The 19,031-nt window shown below is 46.1% G+C and overlaps 1 protein-coding gene across 6 annotated transcripts in view; it reads right to left on the bottom strand.

Annotated features, from left to right (window-relative positions):
- Positions 1 to 19,031, bottom strand: part of LOC145352783 (alpha-(1,6)-fucosyltransferase) — a 565,169-nt gene that overhangs the window by 216,890 nt on the left and 329,248 nt on the right. For all 6 annotated transcript variants that reach the window (XM_080203100.1, XM_080203101.1, XM_080203102.1 and 3 more), the window contains one exon: positions 865 to 927. The gene's annotated coding sequence lies outside the window, so the exon portion shown is untranslated. The remainder of the gene's footprint in view (positions 1 to 864; positions 928 to 19,031) is intronic.

The raw sequence follows: 19,031 nt of genomic DNA, 5'->3' as shown, positions 1-19,031 counted from the left end.
ACCTGGGCCACTCAGAAGTGGCACATACAGGCACAAGTAAAACATCCACCATGGCTGAGAAATAAATGATGTGGAGATGTTGGTGTTGTGAGACGTCTTACTGAGAAATAAGTCACATTCAACAAAGAACAAAGAAAATTACAGCGCAGGAACAGGGCCCTTCAACCCTCCAAGCCTGCAACCAAACATGCTGCCCACCCGAACTAAAACTCCCTACCCTTCCGGGGACCATATCCCTCTATTCCCATCCTATTCATGTATTTGTCAAGACACCCCTTAAAAGTCACTACCATATCTGCTTCCATTAACTCCCCTGGCAACGAGTTCCAGTCACCAACCACCCTCTGTGTAAAAAACATGCCTCATACATCTTTAAACCTTGCCCCTCGCACCTTAAACCAGTTCCCCCTAGTAATTGACTCTTCCATCCAGGGACAAAAAGCTTCTGACTATCCACTCTGTCCATGCCTTTCATAATCTTGTAGACTTGTATCAGATCGCCCCTCAAACTCTGTCATTCTAGTGAGAACAAATCAAGTTTCTCCAACATCTCCTCATAGCCAATGCCTTCCATACTAGGCGAAGGCCCGGTAAATCTTTTCTGTAGCCTCTCCAAAGCCTCCACATCCTTCTGGTAGTGTGGCAACCAGAATTGAACACTATATTCCAAGTGCGGCCTAACTAAGGCTGCAACATGACTTGCCAATTTTTAAACTCAATGCCCCGGCCAGTGAAGGCAAGCATGCCGTATGCTTTCTCGACTACCTTCTCCACCTGCATTGCCGCTTTCCGAACTTGGGACAGGGTGAATGTTATTAATCCCAATGTGCTGTCTTGGATACATTCTGGAGCTGGAGAGCTTACCTCAAGTCAGGCAGCGGGCAAAAGCAAGTTGGAGATTCCAATCAAGGCTGGGTTGTCTTCTCCCTGAGGGAAGGAAAAGAGATATTGAGAGCCTATCCCATTTGAGGAGAAATATCCATCTTCCACACTTCCATGGGAAAACAGCATCACTGCTCCTTAAAAGGTTACCTTTACGGGGAATCAAAGAACCCAAGTTGGACGGAGGACTTCCAGAGAATATAAAGCACTGTTTGCCTTTCGCCACCTCAATAACCAGGTTAAGCAGGGTTGGCCGTTCTGTGGAAGCCACTTCTTAATACTGTTTGGTGTATTCCACAGCAATGGAAAGACGACAAACACAAAGAATTATTTGTCAATCAATTTGCTTATTTTGTTTTGCGTGGCTGTTGAATGGTGTAAATTAGGAACCCAATTTAGACAAGGGAGGATTAATCTAGACACAAATCTGTTTTCTCGACGGTTGTTTTATTCAACTAAAGTTAACGTCTATTTATTAGTGTCACAAGTAGGCTTACATCAACACTGCAATGAAGTTACTGTGAAAATCCCCTGGTCGTCACACTCTGTTCGGATACACTGAGGGAGAATTTAACATGGCTAGTGCATTAAAGGTGTACATTTTTAGACTGTGGGAGGAAACCGAGCACCCGGAGCAAACCCGCTGGGAGAACGTGCAAACTCCACAAAGACAGTCACCCAAGCCGGGAATCGAACCTGGGTCCCTGGAGCTGTGAGACAGCAGTGCTAACCACTGTGCCACCATGCCACCCGTTACTTATCTCTTCCTCCTTTCTACCATCACCTCAGTGTCCCAACAGTCTCCCTTTTATACACTTTTGAGTACTAACACAACTCTCCACATACACCAATAAAAAATTAACAAATTGACTTTGATTTTGATATTATTTAAGTTTAAAGTTTAGTTTAAAGTTTATTTATTATTCTTCTCATATGTCTTGGGATGCAGTGAAAAGTATTGTTTCTTGTGCGCTACACAAACAAAGCACACTGTTTATCGAGTACACAGGGGAGAAGGAAAGGAGAGTGTGCAGAATATGGTGTTGCAGTCACAGTTAGGTTGAGGAGGAAGATCCACTTAATGCAAGGTAGGTCCATTCGAAAGTCTGACAGCAGCAGGGAAGATGACGTTTTTGAGTTGGTTGGTACGTGACCTCAGATTTTATATCTTTTCCCTGACGGAAGAAGGTGGAAGAGAGAACGTCTGGGGTGGGTGAGATCCTTAATTATCCTGGTTACTTTACCAAGGCAGCAGGAAGTGTAGACAGCGTCAATGGATGGGAGGTTGGTTTGTGCGATGGACTGGGCTTCATTCACGACTCTTTGTAATTAAAAAAAATTTGTATTCATTCATGGGACATGGGAATCACTGGCTGGGCCAACATTTATTGCCCATCCCTAGTTGCCCCTGGAGGGCAGTTGAGAGTCAACCACATTGTGGTGGCTCTGGAATCACATGCAGGCCAGACCAGGTAAGGACGGCAGATTTCCTTCCCTAAAAAACATTAGTGAACCAGATGGTTTTTTTCCGACAATTGACAATGGTTTCGTGGTCATCAGTAGATTCTTAATTCCAGATTTTGTTTTATTGAATTCAAATTCCACCCACTGCCTTGGTGGGATTTGAACCCGGGTCCCCAGAACGTTAGCTGAGTTCCTGGATTAGTAGTCGAGCAACAAAAGCACTAGGCCATCACCTCCCCACACAGGCTGGACATTCTCTCTTCCAACTTCTTCCTTCGGGAAAAAGGTAAAAAAGTCTGAAGTCACTTACCAACCGACTCAAGAACAGCTTCTTCCCTGCTGCTGTCAGACTTTTGAATGGACTTACCTCGCACTCAGTTGATCTTTCTCTACACCCTAGCTATGACTGTAACACTACATTCTGCACTCTCTCGTTTCCTTCTTTATGAACGGTTTGCTTTGTCTGTATAGTGCGCAAGAAACAAAACTTTCCATTGTGTGTTAATACACGTGACAACAACAAATCAAATCAAATCAAAATCCCCTCTTGCAATCTTGGTCAGAGCAGGAACTAGACCAAGCTGTGATACATCCAGCTAGGGTGCTTTCTGTGGTTCGTCTGTCAATATTGATGAGAGTCGTAGCGGACATGCAGGATTTCCTCTGCCTTCTGAGAAGGGGCCCTAAAGGGGCGATCCCTCTTTGTTTGTACTCAAGATACTTAATCAGCCAATACCCTCCAGCTCTGAATCTTCAACCTCAACAATACAATTATACAACATTAACATGTCTCTTCTTCCATATCACCAGTCTGCCTACCCGTGGCCAGAGAAGATGGTGTGTTTGTGCCACCGTTTCTACTGGCATTAACGCACTGGTATCTCAAAGGGGGCCCCGCAAAAACTCACCCTTTGTGGTACATCCTAGCGACTTTAATGCAAACTGCCTTGCCTCACCATGAATGTCACCAGCGACAAGGCTGCTCTTAGTGGCAGTGCGATAATAAGTTTTTTATCACATCATTATTTTCCACTGCAGAGAATTCCAAGGTTACATTGCAGTAAATGTGCTATTTCACAGTTTAGAATAACATCTCTTCTCCCTCCATGACCTTACCAGCTGGGAATTTTACCATCTGTGGATGAAGTTGCCTATCTTTTGATTAATTAGCTGTTGACCAATTTCTGATCTTTCAAGAATATTTCCTTGCTTCCTCCACAGTTATTTTCTCTCCATTCCCGCGGTGGTAGATTGCTCCAAGGCAAGGTTGGACCCCCAACATTGAATATACATGATTTAAACTATTTGCTTGTAAGAGAGACCCGTAGCAAACTGTAGTAATTCTATGATTTTGTGTGTTCGCGGCTGACCATCGATCTCAATGCCACATCCTCCCCATAGTCACATTAAAATCCAAAAAAAGATCTATCTCTTCCTCGAGTCCATTTGGTGACTTGTCCTCTTTAGCTTTCTGTGGTAGAGAATTCTACAGGTTCATCACCCTCTGGGTGACAATATTGTTCCTCACCTCAGTCCTAAATGGCCCACCCTGTACCCTGACACTGCATCGCCCTGGTATTGGATTCCCCTGATGTGGAGATGCTGGCGTTGGACTGGGGTAAACACAGTAGGAAGCCTCACAACACCAGGGTAAAGTTTATTTGGCAGCACGAGCTTTCGGAGCGCTGCTCCTTCATCAGGTGAGTGGGAGTTCTATTCACAAACAGGGCATATAAAGACACAAACTCAATTTACAAAATAATGGTTAGAATGTGAGTCTTTACAGGTAATCAAGTCTTAAAGATACAGACTATGTGAGTGGAGAGAGGGGTAAGCACAGGTTAAAGAGATGTGAATTGTCTCCTGACAGAACAGTTAGTGAGGTTTTGCAAGCCCAGGCAAGTCATGGGGGTTACAGATAGTGTGACATGAACTCAAGATCACGGTTGAGGCCGTCCTCATGCTCGCGGAACTTGGTTATCAGTTTCTGCTCAGCGATTCTGGGTTCCCCAACCGGGGAAGACAGCTCCCCTGCATGGAGTCTGTCCAGTCCTGTCAAAATTTTATAATGCTTCAATCCGATTTTCCCTCACCCTTCTAACCATTTTGATCTGTTGCTTAAGTAGATTCTCAACTCTGCTCAGACCTGCCAAGTCCTGAGCGATGATCCCTCATTCAGGTTTTAAATTGTCATTCATTCTATTTTGTGGCTTTCGAGTTTTGATTTATTATTGTCACATGTATTAATATACAGTGTATTGTTTCTTGCGTGCTCTGGAGGCAAAGAATACCGTTCATAGATAAGGAAAGGAGAGGGTGCAGAGCGTAGTGTTACAGTCATCGCTAGTGTGTAGAGAAAGATCAACTTAATGTGAGGTTGGTCAATTCAAAAGTCTGACAGCAACAGGGAAGAAACTGTTTTTGAGTCCGTTGGTACATGACTGTAGACTTTTGTATCTTTTTCCCAATAGAAGAAGCTGGAAGAAGGAATGTCCGGGGCGCGTGAGGTCCTTAATTATGCTGGCTGCTTTTCCCGAGGCAACGGGAAGTGTAGACAGAGGCAATGGATGGGAGGCTTGTTTGCGTGATGGGCTGGGCAATGTTCACAACCCTTTGTAGTTCCTTGCGGTCTTGGGCAGAGCAGGAGCCCATACCAAGCTGTGATACAACCAGAAAGGATGCTTTCTATGGTGCACCTGTGAAAGTTGGTGAGAGTCATAGCTGACATGCCAAATTTCCTTAGTCTTCTGAGAAAGTAGAGGTGTTGGAATTATATAATGTGTCATCTCGTGAAGCAGTTTACCAAAACCAACCCAACAGTGGGGTGGCCGTACAGCCTTGGATACACCTGCCATCTCCTTTAAACCTGAGGGCTGGATTTAGTTGGTGTGACAGCAACTTGGGCCATTGCATTAGCACTAGGATGTGTTAGATAGTTCCGACATACAATAAGGACTTGAAGAATTTTACACTTCATTCAAACTTCAGTGTAGTTGAGACTTCTCTTTCTAACCATTTTGATCTGTTGCCTAAATAGATTCTCCACTCTGCTCAGACCTGCCAAGTCCTGAGCGATGATCCCTCATTCAGGTTTTAAATTGTCACTCATTCTATTTTGTGGCTTCCTGAGAATTAAAAGCTCCATTTTATGACACAATTCTGCAATCTATCACTCCCTACGGATAAGGCATCGTGAACAATGTGGAATGTAGATCGGGGAGAGTCTCATCACTGGTTGGAGAGCTGGTGGGAGTCCCGTGTTGCCTCTTTTTCCCCCTGTTGTACCAAGTGCCAATCAGGCACATAACTGGGCAGCCACAGTGACTGGGCACTGTGCGCTCAACTGATGCTCAGTGTAGGACCCGGGCCACAGGTCAGTGATGGCAGGAGGGAGATCACAAGGTGGGGGTTTGCGAGAGTACAGGGACAGTAGGACTAACTTGTTCATGGGATGTGGGCATCGTTGGCTGGAACCCAAAGAGAAAATGCTGGAAAACCTCAGCAGGTCTGGCAGCCTCTGTAAGGAGAGAAGAGAGCTGACGTTTCGAGTCAGGTGACGCTTTGTCAAAGCTCATCTCAGCTGTGTGGAGTCTGCACATTCTCTCCGTGTGCCTCTGGGTGCTCCAGTTTCCCCGCATCATCCAAAGATGTGCAGATTAGCCTCAGAAAATGTGTGGATTACACGGATAGGGCAGGGGAGAGGGCCTGGGTGGGAGGCTCTGTCGGAGAGTCAGTGCAGGTTTGATGGGCCGAATGGCTTCTCCTGAATTGTAGGGACTCTATGATTCTGGGAAAATCTTCCCAACAGTTGCATAATTTGTACACATGAAATAGTAGAGAATTATTGCAGCAATTTGATGCAGATTTATTTAACTGCACTTTTTATGCAGGTATATCATGACAACGCATAGGTTGATTGCTGTTAAGTTCCCCCAGCTCCCTGCTTTTATAACACCCATAAACTGATATCAAGGCATAAAGGAAAACTAGTAGATGGAACAGTGAAAACATCTGTTCTTTAATATAGACACAGATTCTGAATTCTTTCTCAATATCCCTTGACCACCCACATGTCTACAAAGATTTATCAAACTACTGAGTCACATCTCCGTCTGTGGGATAATCAGAGAGTAGAATCATCGAATCTCTCCAATGCAGAAAGAGGCCATTCAGCCCAACGAGCCAGCACCGACAACATTGCTACCCAGGCCCTATCCCTGCAGCCCCACATATTTACCCTGCTAATGACACTACGAGGCAATTTGGCATGACCAATCAACCTCACCTGCACATCTCTGGGGGTGGGGGGGCCCACGGTGGCACAGTGATTAGCATCGCTGCCTCACAGCGCCAGGGACGTGGGTTCAATTCCCGGCTCGGATCACTGTCTCTTATGTGAAGTTTGCACATTCTCCCCGTGTCTGCGTGGGCTTCCTCCAGGTGCTCCAGTTTCCTCCCACACTCCAAAGACGTGCGGGTTAGGTGGATTGGCTGTGCCAATTGCCCCTTAGTGGCGGGGGGGTTAGTAGGGTAAATAAGTAGGGTTATGGGGATAGGGTCTGGGAGAGATTGTGGTCAGCGCAGACTTGATGGGCCAAATGGTCTCCTCCTACACTATAGGGATTTTAATGATTCTATTCAATGATCTTTGGACTGTGGGAGAAAATTGGAGCACCCGGAGGAAACCCATGCAGACACGGGGAGAACATGCAGACTCCACACAGACAGTGACCCAAGCTGGGAATCGAACTCGGATCCCTGGCGCTGAGAGGCAGCAGTGCTAACCACTGTGCCACCCCTCCTGGTATGGCTATGGCTGGCCACAGATACTCCTGATTAAACATCTACCATGCGTTTAAGGACATTCTTGTCCCATGAAGATATGACACGAATGCAAGTAGCTAAACACTTTTCCTGTCTTTAAACACTCAGACTGAAGGGGATACCAGCTCTTTGTCGCTACTTTTGTCAGTGTGAAAGATGCAAGTCCAGAAATCTTTTGAAATTGACAGCAGGCAGGATCAAATCCCACACGTTATTAGATGTGTGCCTTCTATCTACGCAGCGCTAGATGTAATTAACTGCAGCGGTGTGTCTGCCGCTAACACCCGTTCACTGCACTGAAAAAACCCGTTCTCAGTTATTTAAAAAAGATTCAACTCTTCCCTGGTGAGAGTTTTTATTTAAATAGCCACGTCAGGACGCAGAGCTTCTGGTAAAGCTTACCAACTGGCAGCAACCAATAGTGGCCCCGCGCAGCACTGAGCTTTGAACTGTGGCATTTCCAAAGGCAGTTTCCCCGTTCGAACCCGTCTCCCATCCCCTCATAAGATTATGGAGGCACTGCTCTCTAAATACCAGCCCCCCGCTCCTCCTCCTGCCAGCCTTCCTGGAACACCCCCACCGCTCCGGTTCAGACACGACTTCTCTTGTCTCCTCACTTCCATTCATTGTGCATCAAACATGGAATCCCTACAGAAAGAGGCCATTCGGCCCATCGAGTCTGTGCCGACCACAATCCCACCTAGGCCATATCCTCATGCACTTACCCCAGCTAGTCCCCCTGACATTAAGGGGCCATTTAGCCTGGCCAATTCACCTAACCCGCACATCTTTAGAGGAAACCTACACCGACACGGGGAAACATGCAAAATCCACACAGACACTGACCCGAGGCCGGAATCAAACCCGGGTCCCTAGCATTATGAGGCAGCGGTGCTAACCACTGCCACCCCCCCCCCCCCCCCCCCCACTGGTGCACACTGACAAATGTGTAACATTCACTCTATGACAGAAGGGAAGGCAATGGCCTAATGGTATTATCGCTAGACTATTAATCCAGGATTTCAGCTAAAGTTCTGGGGGCCCAGGTTCGAATCCCACCACGGCAGATGATGGAATTAGAATTCAATAAAAAATATCTGGAATTAAGAATCTACTGATGACCATGAAACCATCGTCGATTGTTGAAGAACCCCATCTGATTCAGTAGGTGAGTGGCACGGTGGCACAGCGTTTAACACCGCTGCCTCACAGCACCAGGGACATGGGTTTGATTCCTGGCTTGGGTCACTGTTTGTCTGTGTGGAGACATGGACTCTGGGGAAGTAAATGATTGTATTTGGCCAAAGGATGTCTCTGTCGCCTCTCCCACCCCCCACCCCCCAAACTTAAATTGCTGCTTCATAGCGCCAGGGACCCAAGTTCGACTCCTAGCTCGGGTCACTGTCTTTGTGGAGACTGCACATTCTCCCCGTGTCTGCATGGGTTTCCTCTGGGTGTTCTGGCTTCCCACAGTCTGAAAGACATGCTGGTTAGATGCATTGGCCATGCTAAATTCTCTCTGTGTACCCAAACAGGCGCCAGAGTGTGGCGCCTAGGGGATTTTCACAGTTACTTCATTGTAAGTCTACTTGCGACACTAATAAATGAACTTAAAACTGTCCTTTGGGGAAGGAAATCTGCCACCCTTACCTGGTCTGGCCTATACGTGACTCCAGAGCCACAGCAACGTGGTTGACTCTCAACTGCCCTCGGATATCAAGGGAATAAATGCTAGTCTTCCAGCGAGACCCACGTCCCACGAATGAATGAGAAAAAGGTAACTGTTGGGGTTAGTGTTGGAAGCAAGGAGTCCATCATATCACAGTTGTGTGTGGGAGACACTGAGTGAAAACTGAAAGGTTTCCACCTTTAGCCAGCCAACTTTCAGAGGTAATGGAGCCAAAACTGGCAAACAGAAAATGGATTCTGCAGCTTTACAGGCAAAGAAATCTGTCTGGATATGGCTCCTGGACCACGTAACTGTCAGTATTTTAAAATCTCAACCCAATCTTTCCAATACCTCCTGCCAACCAGTCCGCAAGTGACACCGGGGGTGGGGAGGGTCTCATGGGGAAGAGAATGCAGCTCATAAATATACAGGCTGTGGAAAAAAAAGTTGAAGGAAGATACAAAGCGTAATGGAGAATTTAGAGATTGAAAATACACTCTTCTTGTCTGCATAGCGCAAGAAACTATATTTTTCACTGTATGTTAATACATGCGGCAATAATAAATCACATCAAATCACTGGTCAACAAAAGAATGAAGCTGGCTTTGTTTTGTACTGTCAATTGCCAACACAAGCTGTACAAAGTGCTGGTGAGGCCACTCCCATACAGTTTTGGTCTCCTTACTTGAGAAAGGATATACTGGCACTGGAGGGGGTGCAGAGGAGATTCACTAGGCTGATTCCGGAGTTGAGAGGGTTGGCTTATGAGGAGAGACTGAGTAGACTGGGGTTATACTCACTGGAATTCAGAAGAGTGAGGGGAAATCGTACAGAAACATATAAGATTATGAAGGGAATAGATAAGATAGAAGCAGGGAGGTTGTTTTCACTGGCAGATGAAATTAGAACTAGGGGGCATGGTCTCAAAATAAGGGGGAGCAGATTTAGGACTGAGTTGAGGAGGAACTTCTTCACACAAAGGGTTGTGGAATTCCCTACCCAGTGAAGCAGTTAAGGCAAGGTTCAATAAATTTTTGAACAGTAAAGGAATTAAGGGTTATGGTGAGCGGGCAGGCAAGTGGAGCTGAGTCCATGAAAAGATCAGCCATGATCTTATTGAATGGCGGAGCAGACTCGAAGAGCCAGATGGTCTACTCCTAGTTCTCATGGGCTAACATGTCGGCCATTTTGAAAATCACACTGAATGTTGTGCCACGTTCAAGGTGTGGGTAAGTTATTCTGCTCCTTGATTGAGGAAGGGGAAGCTTGTAGAAGTCTGCTTGAAATGTCTGAACACCGGACATGGGATTTAGCAGCACAGATTGGCACACAGCCAGTTAAATTGCCAGCGCTACATAATTAGTCACATTATTTACCATCACCGTAGAATAGCCTTTGGCAGGAATCAGCCTCAATCAATTGAGCTTAGTTTGCAACCTGTCCCCTAAGCTTTGGCGCATACAACGCTTAAAAAATATATTACCACCGCCCTTGACTGACCTCTTGCTGAAAAGAATCCTGAGAATACGTCTGAGGTGGTTTGATTCAAAGCCAGGATATCCTCGGAATTGCTGTGATCTTGGGGAAGGCTTCTTACTGAGGTTTGCTTGTCCCAGTTGTTATTAACCTTTGCACCCAGCCCATCTGTACAATCCTGCAATATCAGTCTCTGTGGCATCAATCTCAGCAAGGAAACTGAACACTTGCAGTCCGGCAAAAAGGTATACCAAATGTATACTGCTCCATCCACCCAATCGCCTACCTCAACACTGATTACAGAATCCCAACAGTGCAGGCAGAGACCATTCGGCCCATCGAGCCTGCACCCAGCCCCATCCACATGGCCTCTGTTAATCCCTTGACACTAAGAGGCAATTTAGCACAGCTAATTCACCGAACTCATGCACCTTTGGACTGTGGGAGGAGACTGGAGCACCCGGAGGAAACCCACGCAGACATGGGGAGAATGTGCAAACTCCGTATGGACAGTGACAAGGCTGGAATCGAACCTGGGTCCCTGAGGCTGGGAGTAGGTCGTGTGCGACTGTCAACTGTTCGCCCACATGACACTGTTCGCCATTACCTGGTCAACGCAAGACATGGGGAGGCAGCCACATAGTGACATCACCCCTGGATTGGTAATCCAGAGGCCCAGGGTAACACGCTGGGGACCCGGGGTAATTAGAATTCAATAATGAAAAAAATCTGGAATTAAAAGTCTAATGATGATCAGAAAACTGTTGCCTGGTGTCATAAAAACCCACTAACATCCTTTATGGAAGGAAATCTGCCATCCTTACCTGGTCTGGCCTGTGACTCTAGGCCCACAGCAATGTGGTTGACTTTTCAAGCACCCCCTGATGTGATCAAACTAACCACTCAGTTCAAGCGCAATCGAGGATGGACAACAAATACTGACCCAGCCAGAGACACCCACATCCCGGTTTAGAATAAAGGAGAAGCAGAATACACAACATGATGGCAGCAGAGCGGTACTGTGGTTAGCCTCGCAGCACCAGGGACCTGGGTTTGATTCCTAGATTGGGTCAGCATTCACCTAGATAGTCTCCCTAGCACTAAGGGGCAATTTAGCACAGCCAATCTGCCTAACCCGCACATCTTTGGACTGTGGGAGGAAACTGGGGCACCCCCGGAGGAAACCCATGCAGACACGGGGAGAATGTGCAATCTCCGCACAGTCAGTGACCCGAGGCTGAAATTGAACCTGGGTCCCTGGCACTGTGAGGCTCGGAGTAGGTTGCGTGGGACTGTCAACTGTTCTTCCACGTGACACTGTTCGCAGTTACCTGGTTTCTACAAGACATGGGGAGACAGTGGCATAGCGATATCATCCCTGGATTCCTTAGGTGGGATTGTGGTTGGCGCAGACTTGATGGGCCAAATGGCCTCCCTCTGCACTGTAGGATTCTATTCCTGCTGTGAATGGGGCATTAGGAGAATACCAGAGTCTTAGCCCTGGGTAAAAATGATCGGAATAAAGATCTGCGACTTGCATCTTTCTTTGAAAAGTGGCAGGAGTTTGGACAATTCCATTCTTGTAACCGTTACTAATTAAACCGGATCTGCAAATTACACAGGTCAGCCTCAAGAATCCGAATCAGTGGAGATGTTCGCAGTGCTGTGGTGTAATTGGACCTCTCTTAGCGGAAATATAATTTCTTCTCTCATTCTCCATCTCAGCAAACACTAAACATGCCCTTTGGTGCTCTGTCATCGCAGGAAAAGGGCAGAACTATCTGGAAAGCACACGCTATCACTAATTTAAATGCCAAGCTTCGTCTCTGCTCCTTTTGCATGGGTATTTGTTGATCCTTTCGCAGCAACTCTTGCATTGTGTCTTGGGGGAAAAAAAAAGAGATTTTCTGCAGAGAAAGTGAATGCGTAGGGATTGCAGCAAATCTTTTGATTTGATTTACTCTTGTCACATGTATTAACACACAGTGAAAAGTATTATTTCTTGCGCGCCATACAGACAAAGCATACCGTTCATAGAGAAGGAAAGGAGAGGGTGCAGAATGTAGTGTTACAGTCATAACTAGGGTGCAGAGAAAGATCTACTTAATGCGAGGTAGGTCCATCCTGACAGCAGCGGGGAAGAAGCTGTTCCTGAGTCAGTTGGTACGTGACTTCATAGAAATCATAGAAACCCTACAGTGCAGAAAGAGGCCATTTGGCCCATCGAGTCGGCACCGACCACAATTCCACCTAGGCCCTACCCCCCACATACCTACGTATTTACCCACTAATCCCTCTAACTTGCGCATCTCAGGACACTAAGGGGCAATTTTAGCATGGCCAATCCACCTAACCCACACATCTGACCTCAGACTTCTGTATCTATTTCCCGATGGAAGAAGGTGGAAGAGAGAACGTACAGGGTCCTTAATTACGCTGGCTGCTTTTCCGAAGCAGCGGGAAGTGTAGACAGAGTCAATGGATGGGAGGCTGGTTTGCGTGATGGATTGGGCTACATTCACAATCTTTTGTAGTTCTTTGCAGTCTTGGGCAGAGCAGGAGCCCATACCAAGCTCGGACACAACCAGGAAAAATGCTTTCTACGGTGCATCTGTAAAAGTTGGTGAGAGTCGTAGGTGACATGCCAAATTTCCTTCGTCTTCTGAGAAAGTAGAGGCGTTGGTGGGGTTTTCTTAACTATAGTATCGGCATGGGGGTGGGGACCAGGCCAGGTGATCCGGACACAAAAACTTGAAGCTCTCCACCCTTTCTACTTCGTTCCAGTTGATGTAGACAGAGGCATCACCTCCATTACACTTCCTGAAGTCGATGATCATCACTTCTGTTTTGTTGACACTGAGGAAGAGATTATTGTTGCCGTACCAGTTCACCAGAATCAGCAACAAAAGTACAAGAAGTACAGAAATAGCGTGTCACATCTTTACACCGTGGCCGGGTTTCTTCCGCCGCGCTCACCAGAAAACCCCGCCTGAATTCAACAGACCTTTGCATGCTACGATTCCCATGGCAGGCGGGACAGGAAAATTCACGCTGTAGAGTAAATTCATGCAGGGGGATTTTCCGGCCGCTTTCGCCACAAGATCTGGAAAATCCCACCCAAGGTCAATGTACCTACAAGTGGCCTCCACAGTGAGAGGATTCGAGTATTGGGATAGGGATGTTTTGCTGCAATTGTACAGGGTGTTGGTGAGACCACACCTGGAATATTGTGGTTTTGGTGTCCTTGTCTGAGAAAGGATGTCCTTGCTGTAGAGGGAGTGCACCAAAGGTTTATCAGGCTGATTCCTGGGATGGCAGGTCTGTCATTTGAGGAGAGACTAAGTCAATTAGGATTATTGTTAATTTGTCAGTCACAAGTAGGCTTACATTAACACTGCAAATGTAATCACTGTGAAAATCCCCTAGTCACCACACTCTGGCGCCTGTTCGGGTACACTGAGGGAGAATTTAGCACGGCCAATGCACCTAACCAGCACGCCTTTTGGACTGTGGAAGAAAACCGGAGCACCCAGAGGAAACCCACGCAGACACGGGGAGAATGTGCAAACTCCGGACAGATTCTGGGAATTGAACCTGGGTCCCTGGCACTGTGAGGGAGCAGTGCTAACCACTGTGCCACCGTGGCGCCCACTGGACTTTAGAAGAGAGTGTTGTGAAGTTGAGTTTGTAAAGATATAAAGGCTGCTTGTAAAAATTTAAATAATTGTAAAAACCACTAGAGGGGAAAAAAAAGTGTGGTCCCTTTAAAAGCTGTTTTTGAGTTCTGTGCTAAATTGCAGAGTAAAGTTGGGCCTTAACTTGTTGATTATAACATTTATTTCAAAAGGACCAAGCATCAGGGTTGCCTTGGTAACAGGCTTTTGCATTCTGCCAGCCTATCAGTTTGAAAAGGACAACCAACTATTAAGAGCCTATCGGATCTGAATTTGATCGCGTTAAGAGCATCAGACCAATTCTGGTGTGAGGAAATTGGAGACCATCGCAGCTATAAAGGCCAAAGCAACAGCCTTTCTTGCAGAGAACATCTCCAGAGGCCAGGGCAGTCAGTCGAGAAGCCAGCATCCATCTCTGGAGCAGCTCTCCATCACTGCCAGTTTAAATAGCACTTAAGAGAATTATTCAGCTACCTAATAGAAGGATATTGAGTCAGAAAGACCTTACAGACAGCGGATAACTACAGAAGAACTCCAAAAGCTCCCGAATTCCACCAAGCCTGATTGTATACTTTCTTTGAGAGTGACTAAAATTCTGTTATTACTGTTTTGGTGATGAATATATTGTTTGAAAAACATTTCAGTCGACCTGTAACTTAAATAATATTTTACCATGGCTAATCAGTTTTTCTGAGTCTACCCTGCCTAATCTTGTTAGAATGCGTGTATCATTGAACCCTACATAAAGGTGCCCTTCGAGTCTGCACCGAACACAATCCCACTCAGGCCATACCCCCATATCCGTACATATTATACCCACTAATCCCTCCAACCTACGCATCTTTGGCCAATCAACCTAGCCCGCACGTCTTTGGACTGTGGGAAGAAACTGGAGTACCTGGAGGAAACCCACGCAGATACGTGGAGAATGTGCAAGCTCCCCACAGACAGTGACCCCAGCCGGGAATCGAACCCAGGACCCTGGAGCTGTGAAGCAGCAGTGCTAACCACTGTGCCACCGTGCCGCCCAAGTAACAAGAATGAGAGGGGATTGCATAGAAACATTCTAACAGGACTAGGCAGGGTAGGTTCCGAAAGAATACTTGGCCATGGTGAAAAAAAGCCCCTTAGTGTCAGGGGGATTAGCGAGGTAAATACTTGGGGTTATAGGGATAGGGCCAGTGTGGGATTGTTGTTGGTGCAGGCTCAATGGGCTGAATGGCCTCTTACTGCATTGTAGGATTCTACGACTAATGAGGAATACTTTATTCAGAACATGCAATCCAAACATTCATCGGTGCTTCAATAGAGGAGACATTTAAGCTCATTGCGATGTCAACTCCTTTGGAGAATCCCAGTGGGTAATTAAGGTATTAATGAGAACCCAAGACCTCCACAATTATTTGGGTTCCTCCTGAGGCCCAGAAGCATCAGTCACAACTGGTAAAGCAAAAGCCGAGAGCAAGGCTCTGAGGTTCGATGTTCGAATCTCACCGAGATAGATGGTTAAATTTCAATTCTGAAATAAACCGCCTCAATTATTAGAGGTTTACAGCATGGAAACTGGCCCTTCGGCCCAATGTGTCGATACTGTCCTTTTTTTAACCAATAAGCTTGTTATTTATAGGCAGCAAACCACAATGGTCTTTCTGAAAAGAAAAATCGAGTTTATTTATTAGCGTCACAAATAGGTTTACATTAACGCTGCAATGAAGTCACTGTGAAAATCCCCTAGTCGCCACACTCGGGTACACCAAGGGAGAATTTAGCACCTAACCAGCATATCTTTCGGACTGTGGGAGGAAACCGGGGAACTCGGAGGAAACCCACACAGACATGGGGAGAACATGCAGAGTCTGCACAGACAGTGACCCAAGCTGGGAATCGAACGTGGGTCCCCGGCAGTGTGAAGCAGCAGGGCTAACCACCGTGAAATCTACTTGACAACGTTGAGGTCAGTTTTAGCCGTTTGACATCTGTACCTTGACAGATCCACAAAGCCTCAAACAACTCATCATAATTCTCGATACAGGTCAGGGCATCGAACAGGGGGAGACGCGATTGTACTCTTTTAACTGAGGCCCCCGTGTTGAACAAGAGACCGGAGAAACCAATAATGCAACTTCCATGGGGCCATTAGTGAATTAATTTGCTCATTCTTTTGGGTAACTGATCTGTCTACATCATTATGTGGATCAGCACGAAATGCCTCACAGCACCATCCACCCTAAGAGGTGCATTCTGCATGTAGATATGAGCTAATTATAAAATGCAGATTCTCCCTGTGGCACTTTTAATGGAATCGGATGGAAATTTCCATTGACGCTGCAAGTAAAACAGAGATTTACAGCCTGGAAGAAAGACTGTGACAGGCCCCGTAAGCTCCGAGGGCGGACAGCACTTTGCTTCCCCTATAGTCCACAAGCCAGATCGCAAATTACAACGTTGCATTTTTAAACAGGCTTTTCAAACAAAATGCAGTTGTTCGGGAATGAGGAATTGGAACCAATGGATCATTAAGAACAAGCTCTCTTTAAAGTTTAAACAAACTTTAGATTTTTTCAGAAAGATCGTTGTGGTTTGCTATCAATGAATAACGAGCTTAACGTTTAAAAAAAAAAGGCAGCATGGACAAGTTGGGCCAAAGGGCCTGTTTCCATATTGTAAACCTCCGTGACTCGAATAATTGAGGTGGTTTATTTCAGGATTGAAATGTAACCTTCGATCTCTGGAGCCTCAGAGCCTTGCTTTTGCTTTACCAGCTGTGATGATACTTCTAAGCCACAGAAGAAAGTCGAATAATTGTGCAGGTCTTGGGTTCTCATTAATACCATAATTACCCACTAGGATCCTCCAAAGCTGAATATTTGATCATCGCTGACCAAAGGAGAGAATGAGATGGTTAGTATTTCGCCTCACAGCGCCAGGGACTCGGGTTCGATTCCCGGCTCGGGTCACTGGCTACGTGGAGTTTCTCATTCTTCCTATGCCTGCATGGGTTTCCTCTGGGTGCTCTGGTTTCCTCCCACAGTCCAAAGATGTGCAGGTTAGGTGGATTGGTCATGCCTAATTGTCCCTTAGTGTCCCAAGATGTGTAGGTTAAGGGGATTAGCGGGGTAAGCAAGTGGCGGTACAGGGATCAGGGCTAGGTAAGATGCTCTATTGATGAGTCAGGGCTGATCCGATGGACTGAATGGCCTTCTTCGGGACTGTAGGACAGAGAACCCAGCACATTACCCTGGTTGTAGTACTCTCTTCAGTATTATTGCTCAACACTTCAAACGTTACATCGACAAATTTGCATCAGAGCTTGGAGTGGGAACAGGGATTGTGAGAGAGCCCACTAGAGTGTGAGAGAGAGAGTGAGCAAGAGCATGCAAGAGAGTGAAAGAGAGTATGCAATAACTGAAAGAAAATACATACAAAGTGGAAAAGATTAGTGGGAAAGTAGAGGATTAGGAAATCTTTAAAAGGTCAACAGAGAGCCACAAAAAAATGCTATAAAGAAAAGATGGATTATGAGAGCGTATTAGCTCAGAGCAGCAGATGGCAAAAGTTTCTACAAATACATAAAACGAAAATGATTGGCCAAGGTAAACATTGGTCCTTTCGAGGATGAGAAAGGGGATTTAATAACAGGAATGAAGAAATAGCTGGAACGTCCTGGAAGCAAATGACTGCAGGATAAAAGATGAACATAATTTATTTATATGTTTGAACTATAGTTATAAAAGTGGAACATTAATTTCCGAGTTCGAAGAGATGGCTCTATTTTAATTGTTACGATCCCTTCAAATTGTTCAAACATCAACGCTCTGCTCTGCCACTCTGCTGGGTGACTTTGAAGAATTAATAACAGAATCCTTCCATTTCTGTTTGAAACTAATATTAGATACCTGTCAGCGATGCAAAGGACAACTAAAATACGCTGCTCACTGCTGAAACAGAACATTTATGGCACATAATGAAAACTGCTGAACTTGTAAAGTTAAAAGCTAACTTTATTATTCCTATCTGATCAAAGAAACAGACAAACATTGAAGATAGGAGCAGGAGGAGGCCATTCAGCCCTTCGAGCTTGCTCCATCGTTCATCACCATCATGGCTGATTGTCCAACTCAACAGCTTAGTCCCGCTTTTTCCTCATAACCTTTGAGCCCATTGGCCCCAAATGCTATATCGATGGTTAAATTTCAATTCTGAAACAAACCACCCCAATTATTAGAGTCACAGGAGCTTTACAGCATGGAAACAGGCCCTTCAGCCCAACTTGTCCTCTTGAATACTCCTTCTCCTAATCACAGAATCTCTACAGCGCAGAAGGAGGCCATTCGGCCCACTGAGCCCACACCAACAATAATCCCAGCCTATCCCCACATATTTACTCTCCTAATCTCCCCCAAAACTAAGGTATATTTAGCATGGCTAATCCACCTAACCCGCATATCTTTGGAATGAGGAAACCGGAGCACCCAGGGGAAGCCCACGCAGACATGGGAAGAACATGCAGACTCCACACAGACAGTGAGCCAAGCTGGGAATTGAACCCGGGTCCCTGGCACCGTGAGGCAACAGTGCTAACCAGTGTGCCGCCTGTAAATTCTTTCCCCTCATCCAGGGAAGGGTATTCCTGGATTTGGGCCCACTTGCGTCAGCAACTTATCTAAGCACGAGTCCCGACAGTAAGCTCCGCAGATATTGAGATCCAGGGAGGGGTGAAGAACAAGTTACAGCCAAGAGTTCATCCTATCCTCAAACGATGCCTAGAAAACCACACCTCCCAGACAATGCCACGACAGTGGTCAAGAGCAGGATTCCTTGGCAAATATTTTCCCTTGCAGACGACTGTTACCATCAGCTACTCAGCCTCCGACATTAAGTCTGAGACTGATGTGGAGATGCCGGCGTCGGACTGGGGTAAACACAGTGAGAAGTCTCACAACACCAGGTTAAAGTCCAACAGGTTTATTTGGCAGTAAAGCTTTGGTGGTAAAGTCTGAGACGACAGGGGGAGTTAGCTCCAAAGAGGTCACGTGGAGAAG

The sequence above is a fragment of the Carcharhinus amblyrhynchos genome, chromosome 14, assembly GCF_965287045.1.
Source record: "Carcharhinus amblyrhynchos chromosome 14, sCarAmb.v2.hapA, whole genome shotgun sequence".
NCBI lineage: Eukaryota > Metazoa > Chordata > Chondrichthyes > Carcharhiniformes > Carcharhinidae > Carcharhinus > Carcharhinus amblyrhynchos.
This window is presented reverse-complemented; position numbering and strand designations above follow the sequence as displayed.